This window comes from Dromiciops gliroides, chromosome 3, assembly GCF_019393635.1.
Source record: "Dromiciops gliroides isolate mDroGli1 chromosome 3, mDroGli1.pri, whole genome shotgun sequence".
NCBI classification, from domain to species: domain Eukaryota; kingdom Metazoa; phylum Chordata; class Mammalia; order Microbiotheria; family Microbiotheriidae; genus Dromiciops; species Dromiciops gliroides.
Window position 1 is genome coordinate 99,444,137 of NC_057863.1, and position 11,218 is coordinate 99,455,354.

General features: G+C 36.0%; 1 non-coding gene across 1 annotated transcript; it reads right to left on the bottom strand.

Moving 5' to 3' along the window:
• Nucleotides 1-9,264: 9,264 nt before the first annotated feature.
• On the bottom strand, nt 9,265-9,371 carry LOC122752213. The gene has a single exon (XR_006356002.1). It is a non-coding gene; the product is annotated as a U6 spliceosomal RNA (small nuclear RNA).
• Between the last annotated feature and the right edge of the window lie 1,847 nt (nt 9,372-11,218).

The following is an 11,218-nucleotide window of genomic DNA, read 5'->3' on the forward strand; positions in this document are numbered from 1 at the left end:
AAGTTTACAATACATAAGAACATATTACATAATATCTACTCCTATTTGTTTCATTTCTATTCATTTCAGCAACTAAAGAATTAGGTAAAGTACAATAATTCACATTCATTTAGTCAAAGAACTCATTTGTTTGAATTTGAATCACTTAACCCTAAGTGTTGGGGAAAATTTAACTCACACTATCTATCTATTGTAAGGGCCTAAAATTCTAGCAATGATGTCTAAAATCTAATGAGGGGTCACCTTAAATTAGAAGCTTTAGCAAGGGTTTAGACTTTTAAGTATTTATTAAAGTGCATCAGAAGTTAGTGAAGTAAGAGAGAGAGGTAAAAAGCAAACTTCATCTAAGTATCCAAGAGAACCCAGCATCTGTCCTCCTGCCAAGCTGAGGTCCTGAAACAAAAGGTCTTGCACCTCTCAGAAGCCTCCTGTGAAACAGGAAACAGGGCCATCCACACATCCATCCATCCCTGCTAATTGGTTGGTAGCACTTATTGACAAGACCCATAGGTGGCAGACATCACTTCCTGATGCTGATCTGACCTTGAAATCCCAGAAAAGGTCACTTCCAGACACTAATTCACATGTGGATGCCAAGTCATATGCTTTCTCCTCATGGCAGGGCTTCCCTGCAATATCTATCTCAACAGGTTGGTAGTGCTTTAATTCTCACTCTATCTATCTATGTATCTATCTATCTCTCTATCTATCCATCTATCAGTGACAACTAAAACTATGAGAGACATAGTTTCTGGGTAATTTAATCATTCTATTAATAGGCTGGTGGGTTATTAGTAAAAGGAGGTCTATTAAGCATTTCTCTCAGACCAAAAGTCCCCTAATGGTTGTGGGGTCACAATTCATATACCCTTCCAACCAAAGGAGGTCCATCACATAGCAATCACATCAAATTGGTTAACAGCAATAAAATCTAATTGGTTGACATGATTGGACTTGGGTTATATTAAAATGAATTCCTAAGTTAAGTGACTCAGGTCACTCAACTATTTGCAAGATGACATGGAAAAAATGTAGATCCCCACTCAAGGTGATAAGAGCAAAATCATTTCCATCTAGGTGTAGTTTAATCTCATCAGTAATTCATTTAGCTATATAGACAAAAGGATCTGTCCAAAACTCTTTTTTGTAAGCTTGGCTTTGGTTTGACTTAGATGAATCTTTCTTTCAGTGAGAATTTGGACCTTAGAGTATGGTGGGAGAAAGGACTAAGAAAGAAGGAAAGATCACTGGATCCTCCAAATGTTGATTATTAATAATTATCATGTATCAATCTCAGTCTATTATTATCAATCATCTCTCCATTCTATTCACAGAATGAAAAGGGTCTTTTTTGAATTTAAAGAGACATCAACAAAAGAGGGTGATTTTTGCCCCTATATCCTTGTCTTTTGCAATGACCTTACTAGAGAATAGAGTAACAATAATTTAATCATGAACATTGTCATAATCTTCCTAGTTTATCAAGAATGGATATAAAGTATAGTACTTTATTTTCAAGTTAATGTCCCATGAATTTATATTCCCTCCCAGTTAAAGAAGGCATAAAAACGAGAATTTGCTATTAACAATGTGGAAAAATATTCTTCCTAGAATCTTAACTGGGTCATGAGATTTCACATCACTTGGTATATAGTGTGTATATACAGTCTAAAATAGAGAAATAGGTTATGACACACCATGTATTGATTTTTAGAGCTATAAGGTAATTTAGATGTCATTTTGTCCAACATAGAGCAAAATAAGAATCCTTTCTAAAACATTCATAACAAGTGATCATCCGATCTTTACTTGAAGACTACCAATGACAGGAAACTCACTTTTTACTCTAGACCCCCAGACATTGCCATATGAGGTAATAAATAATTTTAATTAATTAATTAATTCATTCATTCATTCCTGGGGCAGCTTATTCAAATGTTGTATGACTAAATTTTTTAGAAATTTTTTCCCTTTACCTTGAGTTCAAGTCTGCATGTCTTCATGCATTTTTTTTTTAGTTCCAACCTCAGGATTCACCATATGCTTCCATTTATTAGGAAAAGAAAAATTATAGAATCTTCACCAGTAGAGAATATCAAAATATGATGAAAATGTAATCCTAATGGAAACCTAACACAGGAGGAATCTATGAAGTTTTAAATTAAAGCATTGTTGCCCTGTTTTCTTGTTATTTCTGTAATACAAATATAGGCTACTTTCTATTAATATGCAATTTTCCTTTCCATGACAATCTGAAATTTAATGGAACCCCAAATTTAAAGAGGTTAGTTAACTTTCTATGAGTAGAAGAGTGAATTATGGCAATTATTTTGGCAAAATGCAAACTAGATAAATCTGAGATGGACTGATTAGGATGATCCTTTAATAATATACAGAAGCAGTGATATATACTAAGATTAGGATAGTGAAAATGGGTATGGAAAGTAATGAATCAATATGAAGACAAAATTAACAGACACTCCAGTAAAAGTCTATTCCAGTGCATTATGAAATGGAGGTCAGTCTGTCAACAAGCATTTATCAATTTCACCTTTTTGGGGGTAGGGGGTAGGGCAATGAGGGTTAAGTGACTTGCCCAGGGTCACACAGCTAATAATTGTGAAATGTCTGAGGCCAGATTTGAACTCAGGGTCTCCTGAGTCCAGGAAAATGCTTTATCCACTGTGCCACCTAGCTGCCCACAACAAGCATTTATCAATAAAAATAGGTAGCATTTATATAGCACTTTGGGGTTTACAAGCATTTTACAAATGTTATCTCATTTAATTCTCTCAATAACATAAATAAGAAGGTGATATTATCTCAATTTCAAGGTAACTAGGTAGATAGAGTGCTGGATATGGAGTTAGAAAGATCAGTTCAAATCAGGCCTCAGATACAAATTGTGTGACCATGTGTCAATTACTTAACTTTTATCTGTCTCAGTATCCTCAATTGTAAAATGAGAACAATAAAAACTTTGTCAAAGAGTTGTCATAAGGGTCAAATGCAGTATTTGTTGGAAAGTACTTAACGGAGTGTCTGACACGTAGTAGGCTCTTAATAAATATTATTCCATTTTTAAATGCTTATTTTACCAGAGTCTTACAGCTAGTAAGCTTCTGAGGTAGTATTTGAACTCAGATCATCCTGAATTCAAGTCCAATGAACTATCCACTATATTCAACATTAAATAGGTCCTAAGTTGCTAAATGCTAAATTGTGACTTGGAATTCTCCAGGCCTATGTAAGTGAAATATATGTAACTTCTGACAAATTCTATTGGGTGGAAAATGGTGTCAAGTATAGGATGCTAAAGGAATCAATCTTCATCAATAGACAGGATATCCATCCTGACAAAATCAAAGATATTTGCATATTGGGGATGACAGAACTTGGCATTTTATTAAATATGAAAAGTAAGGGATAGTTAAGACTCAGAAATTATTCTGATGATTAGGCAAAGTGGTTATGAGACTTTTCATGCTGTCAAAAGAGGGAAAATAGGAAGAGACTAGATATACAGAGCTAAGAAGGGAAGCTAAGAGAGAACTTTGTACATGTTGATATTGAATTGATCATTGGACTTCGAAATGAATATGTCTAAGAAGAATATAAAAATGAGGAATTGGAGCTGGAATTAAATATTTGCTAATCATTTACATTGAAATCATTAAAAAAAAAATCTTTTGAATGTATAAGCCCTAGAGAACAGACAGAAAAGAGAAAAGGACTAATGTTTTTCTAGCTTTATTTTTTTTTAATTTTTTGCAATAAATATTTATTTTATTTTTTCCAGTTACATGTAAGGGTAGTTTTCAACATTCATTTTCATAAGATGTAGAGTTCCAAATTTTTCTCCCTCCCTCTCTATTCTCCCCCCTCCACAAGACAGGAGTCAGTATATATATATATATATATATATATATATACAATCCACAAGTGCTCTTTTTATCAGTTCTTTCTATGGGGGTGGATAGTAAGGGGATTGTCTTGGCTCATTGTATTGCTGAGTGTAGTTAAATCATTCACAATTGCTCATTGAACAATACTTCTGTCACTATGCACAATGTCCTCCCAGTTCTGCTCACTTCACTATACATCAGCTCATGAGTCTTTCCAGGTTTTTCTGGGATCATCCTGTTTGTCATTTCCTATAGCATAATACCATTTCACTATAATCATATACCACAGCTTCTTCAGTCATTGCTCAATTGATGGACATTCCCTTGATTCTCAATTCTTAGCCACCACAAAGAGTTGCTATAAATATTTTTGTACAATTTTCCCCCCTTTTCTATTTTTCATGAGTACTACTGTTAACTGTTTCCCTTCCATCCTATTCCCTTTCCCATGATATTTATTCTATTATCCATCTTCTTTTATCCTATCCCTCTTCAAAAGGGATTTGCTTCTGTCTGTCCCCTCCCACAATCTGTCCTTCTTTTGCCCGTCCCTCTTTATCACCTTCCCCTCCTATTTTTCTGCAGAGATAGAGGGATTACTCCACCCAATTGAGAGTGTACGTTATTCCCTGCTTGAGCCAATTCTGATGAGATTGAGGTATTTGAGGCAATTCTGATTCTCATTTACTGCCCAGATTAAATAGATTACTCCACCCAATTTGGTGTGTGTGTGTGTGTGTGTGTGTGTGTGTGTGTGTTAATCCCTCCTTGAGGCAAGTCTGATGAGTTGAAGGTCTTTGAGCCTTTTCTGATGAGTTTCAAATTCATTTACTGCCCTCCTTCTCTCCCATCTCTTCCCCCACTCCATAATCCCTTTCCTGTTTCTTTCATGTAGGATTTAACCCCATGCTACCTCTGCCCTTCCCCCCATCCCCAGTGCATTCCCCTTACCCCTCAATTTAATCCTAAAGATGTCAACATGAGGCAGCTAGGTGACACAGTGGACAAAGCATCCATTCTGGAGCCAGAGATTCCCAGCCAAAACCTGGCCTCATACAAAACACAGTCAACCACTGCATGACCCCTGGCATGTCCCCCAACTTTAATTTTTTATGCTTCTCTGGGGTCTTGTATTTGAAAGTCAAATTTTCCATTCAGTTCAGGTCTTTTCATCACAAATGCCTGAAAGTCCTCTTTTTCCTTCACGTCCCATTTTTTCCTCTGAAAGATTATGTTCACTTCTGCTGGATACATGATTCTTGGTTGTAATCCCAATTCCTTTGCCCCCTAGAGTATTATATTCCATGCCCTCTGGTCCTTTAATGTAGAAACTGCTAGATCTCGTGGTATCCTGACTGGGGCTCCACAGTACTTGAATTCTTTGGTTTTGGCAGCTTGCAATACTTTCTCCTTGACCTGAGAGCTCTGGAATTTGGCTATAATATTCCTAGGAGTTTCCGTTTTGTGATCTCTTTCTGGAGGTGATCAGTGGATTCTTTCAATTACTATTTTACCTTCTGCTTCTAGAATATCAGGGCAATTTTCCCTGACAATTTCTTGGAAGATGATGGGTGATGAAATAATGGGATTTAGCAGATACTCAAAGACCCACCTGGAGATTAATCTATACTGATTGAATCAAGTGAGAGTGATTGACTGATGATTAAGCCTACTTCAAGTTAATTGGATTATAATCACACCTGGCTATCCCTTAAGAAGGTATTGTTTTCAGAAACTAGACTGTGAACTCAACTTGAGAATACCTTCAAAGCCAATGGATTTGGATGATGCCAACCAATCACCTTGAAGCAGTGTGTAAGGACCGCCTCTGTTCCAGATCTATAAAAAGCTTCCACAAACAGTTTGCTAGAGTGTTCCTGATTAAAGCAGGCTCATGGAGGAAGACTTCAGGAAGAACCCAACCAGGCTAGAACTCCAGGCTAGGTTTCTAGGCTTCTTTTTCTTAACTCCTTGTGAATACCTCTATGCGTTAATAAATGTTTAATGCCTAAAGACTGGTACTGAAGCTTCTGATTTAAGTCGACCACAATTTAGATTTTAAACATCACAATGTCTAAGCTCTTTCCTTGATCATAGTTTTTAGGTAGACCAATAATTTTCAAATTATATCTCCTGGACCTATTTTCTAGGTCAGCAATGTTTACAAGAACATATTGCACATTTCCCTCTATTTTTTCATTCATTTGGATTTGCTTTATTGTGTCTTCCTTTCTCATAAAGTCCTTAGCTTCCATTTGTTCAATCCTAATTCTTAGGCAATTATTTTCATCAGAGAGTTTTTATACCTCCTTTTCCATTTGGCCAATTTGGCTTTTCAAGCTGTTGACATTTTTCTCATGTCTATCCTGCATCAACCTCATTTCTCTTTCCATTTTTGACCTCTAACTCTCTAAGTTTATCTTCAAAGTCATTTTTGAGTACCTCTATGGCCTGAGACTAATTCATATTTTTCTTGGAAGCTTTAGCTATAGGGGCCCTGACGTTGACCTCTTCCTCCGTGGGTGTACCTCAATCTTCCTTGTCACTGAAGAAACTTTCTATGGTCCTCACCTTTCTCTGCTGCTCATCTTGCCTTTATTTTACTTGACTTTCAGTTCCTTAAAGTAGGGCATGTTTCCAGGCTGTAGTATCCCAAGCTTCAGAAGTCCCAGGTGGTATGATTTACAGAGGGGCAGGATCTTCATTCATTTGGCCTGTTTCTTGTTTTGTAGATGACCCCAGACCAACTTTGTGTGTTGTGGTTGTCAGCTGTGATGAGCCTGTGCCCCTCCCCCACCTGGGCCACTGCTACTCAAGCCTACCTCCTGGTTCTGAGCAGTGAAGAAACCAAGTTCTGCCTCAGCACCAGTATACACCCCTGCAGTCTCCCCCCTGCCAGGGGCTCAGTACTCTCTCCAGACTGTCAGCTTTGTTCCAGACAAAGCTGCCAGGGGTCATTTCAGCTGTTTCAGAAGCTCTGGGGGTCTCCTTCTCTGGTGGTGCCTTCTTGGGATGGGATCTGTGTCAGGGTGAATGTGGGGTTGGGCTCCACTCCTGTATCAGCACAGCAGCTCCCTCTTTCTGACCTTCCAAGCCATTCTTGGTTAGAAGATGATTTCAGCACATTCTTCTGTGCATTTTACTGCTCCAGGCATTGTCCTATCTCATTATTTGTTTTTGTTTTTGTTTTTTTTTTGGAGGAGTAGTATCATGAGTTTGAGTGCTCACTGCCTTTCCTCTGCCATCTTCCTAGCTTTATTTTTAAAAGATATTTTAAAAATATAAAGTACTTCCTCATCAGGGTGATTCAAATGGGGAAACATCTCACATATCTGTAATATTGGGAAGAGTTAGGTCATATATTTATTTATTTGTTTGTTGATTTGTTTATTTATTTATTTATTTGATTGTTTATTTACTTATTTATTTGTTTATTTATTTAGTAAAATAATGGGTCCTTACTATAGTAGTTGTAGTCTTTGGGCCTTTTTTCAAATAATTGGTTACTAGGTTCATGTATGTATCTCATCTGCTCTACTGATTGACCAGTAGCAAATTGTTCTAATAAATTAATAATGTTTTATAGTGTTGTTTAAGATTAGTATAGTTTGACTTCTTTCCAATCTCTTTCTTTTTATTTATTTCCCTTGAGATCCTGTATCTTTTGTTCCTTCAGATGACTTTTGTCATTATTGATATAACCTTGAGTAAGTAAATTAATTTATACTATGCTCAATTTTATTTTATTGGAATAACCTACTTTGCAATTAATATTTCTCTAATTCTAACTGTATTTTAACAAAGGTTATTTTCTGGTTGAATTAATAGAGATACTTTACACATTCTTTGGTTTTTAAGTAATTTCATTAATTTGATTTTTGTATTGGTTCCTGCTGATTTGGTTTGTAATATTAAGAAAATGCTGACCATTTGTTTTTACTTGTTTTAGATCATGGAATTTTCTAGGTTCATTGTATTGCTGAGAAGAGCTAAAATTATCATAGAGAATCATTGTACAATGTTGCTACTAGTGTGTACAATGGTCTTCTGCTTCTGCTTATTTCACTTCTTTCTGTTTTAAAAAATAAAATTAGAAAGATAATTATATGTTTTATTGATTTGTTCATAAATTCAAATTTTAGTTTCACTTATTAGTTCCTTAGTTTTCTTACTTGTGATTTTATTGATTGCTCCTTTGATTTTCAGAATATCTAATTTGAAATTATATTGGGCCTTTTTAATTTGTTCTTTTTCTAGCTTTTTAGTTGTCTGCCCAATTTATTTCCCTCCTCTATTTGATTCATGTAAGTATTTAGAGATATAAAATTTACCCCAAGTTATGCTTTGGATAAATCCCAAAATTTTTGGTATGTTGTTTCATTATTATTATTCCCTTGATGAAATAATTGATCATTCTATAATTTGTTATTTGAGCCATTCACTCTTTGGGATTTGATTCCTTAGTTTCTCATTGATTTTAATCATCTTTCCTTGGCCCTTTATTACACATATATTTAATTACATCATGATGTGAAAAGGATGCATTTACTGTTTTTGCTTTCCTGCATTTCATTAGGAGGTTTTTATATACTAATACATGGTCAGTTTTTGTTCAGGTGGCATATACTACAGAGAAAAAACTATATTCTTGGGGGGCAGAGCCAAGATGGCAGAGCAAAGGCCTGACAAACCCATCTACACACTCCAAAAATAATGCCATAAGACTACTCCCAGAGCAGCCTAACCCACAAAAGAATTCAGTGAGACCATTTTCCAGCCAAAGATGGATTAATTAGGTGACTGGGATCACCTGCTGTCCTGGCTGAGTGAGGATCTCAGCCCTCAGCACAGAGTGAGCCTCCAGAACAGCAGAATCTTCAGTGCCAGTGGCGTCATCTGAAAGTCAGCTTGTGGACCAATGAGGGGGTTGGCAATTGGCCAGGGTGAAATAGCTACCTTTCTTTGGCTCTTTATTACATGTAATTTTTAGTGCATAATGACCTGAGAAGGATGCATTTACTATTTCTGCCTTTCTACATTTGACTATGAGGTTTTTATGCCCAAATACATGGTCAATTTTTGAATATGCGCCATGAACCACTGAAAAAAAGGTATATTCCTTTTTATCCCCATTCAATTTTCTCCAGACATCTATTATATCTAATTTTCTAGCATTCTATTCACCTCGTTAACTTCTTTCTCATTTATTTTGTGCCTAGATTTATCTAATTCTGAGAGGAGAAGGTTCAGATCCCTCACTAGCATAGTTTTGCCTTCTATTACCTCTTTTACTTCATTTAGCTTCATTATCTTTCATAACTTTTAACAAGATGCAGTTTTGATCCTTATCTCTCTTTTTTAAAATATGGAATGTTTTATGAATGTACATGCTATACTTGTGCAGGAGCCATACTAATCTTCTCTGAATCATTCCAATTTTAGTATATGTGCTGCCAAATCAAGCACCTTCCTTATCTCTTTTATTGAGATCTATTTTTGCTTTTGCTTTGTCAGAGATAAAGGATTGCTACACCTGCTTTTTTTATTTACTTTAGCTGAAGCATAATATATTCTACTCCATCCTTTTAACTTTTTTCTGTGTATCTCTCTGCTTCAAAGGTGTTTCTTGTAAACAAAATATTGTAGTATTCTAATTTTTAATCCACTCTGCTATTCATTTCCATTTTATAGGAGAGTTCATCCCATTCACATTCACAGTTATGATTATTGACTGTTTATTTCCCTTTATTCTCTTTTCTCCTTTGTTTTTACCCTTTTCCCCCTTCTTCAATCCTATTCTTACTTTCCAGTATTTTGCTTCTGTCCACTGCCTCCCTCAATCTGCCCTCCCTTTTATTAGCTGCCCTTCCTTTTTACCCTTTTGTTCCCTGCTTCTGCTCTCCCTTCTATCAATACCACCCTCTTCCCCTTCCCATTTTGCTTCCTTAAAGAGTAAGCTAAGTTTCTTTATACAAATGGAAGTATGTGTTATTCCCTCCCTGATACAAATCTGATGAGACTAACGTTGGAACAATGTTCACCCCTCCAATCTTTACTGCTATTGTAATGGGTTCTTTTTGTGCCTCTTTACATGATGTAATTAACCACATTCCACCTCCCCCTTCCTCCCATCCCCACAGTCTCATTTTGTTCTTCCCCTTAAGTTTCTTTATATCATCACAGCAAAGTCAATTTAATAACAATATCTTAATAGAGATACAAATCCCAAGATTTAAAAGGATTATCCTCCCTCATAGGGATGTAAAAAGTTTAACTTCATTGAACAACCTTCCCACCACCCCACATTCTTTACCTCTTTATACTGTTCTTGAGTCTTGTATTTGAAGATTAAATGTTCTGTTCAGTTTTGCTCTTTTTTTCAGGAAACCTTGGAAGTCCCCTATTTCGTTGAATGACCACCTTTTCCCCTAAATTAGAATGATCAGTTTTTCTGGGTAGTTGATTCTTTGTTATACTCCAAGCTCCTTTGTCTCTCAGAATATCATATTACAAGCCTTGTCATCTTTTAATGTTGAAGCTGCAAGTTTCTGTGAAATCCTTACTGTGGTTCTATGATATTTAAATTTTATCTTTCTGGCTGCTTTGAGTATTTTCTTCTTCAGCTGATAGTCCTGGAGTTTGGCTACAATATTCCATAGAGTTTTCCCTTTGGGGTCTCTTTCAGGAGGAGATTAATGGATTCCTTCAATGACATTTTTATCCTCTTATTCTAGAATATCAGGGTAGTTCTACCTGATAATTTCCTGGATTATGGTGTCTAAACTCCTTTTCTGGTTATAGCATTCAGGCAGTCCAATAATTCTCAAATTATCTCTCCTGGATCTATTTTACAGGTCAGTTGTCCTTCCAATGAGGTATTTCATATTTTCTTCTATTTTTTTCATTCTTTTCATTCTATTTGACTGATTCCTGTTGTCTCATGAAGTCATTAGCTTCCATCTATCCAATTCAAATTTTTAAGGCATTGTTTTCTTCAGTAAGCTTTTGCACCTCCTTTTCCATTAGGCCAAATGAATTTTTTAAGGAATTGCTTTCTTCAGTCAATCTTTGTTCTTCCTTTTCCATGCTGTTGATGCTTTTTTCATATTTTTCATGTATTGCTTTTATTTCTCTCCCCATTTTTGCTTCTACCTCTCTCAAATGATTTTTATTTTTGGCAAGGCAATTGGAGTTAAGTGACTTGCCCAGGGTCACACAGCTAGTAAGGGTCAAGTGTCTGAGGTCAGATTTGAGCTCAGGTCCTCCTGAATCCCAGGCTGGTGCTTTATTCACTGCACCACCTAGCTGCCCCA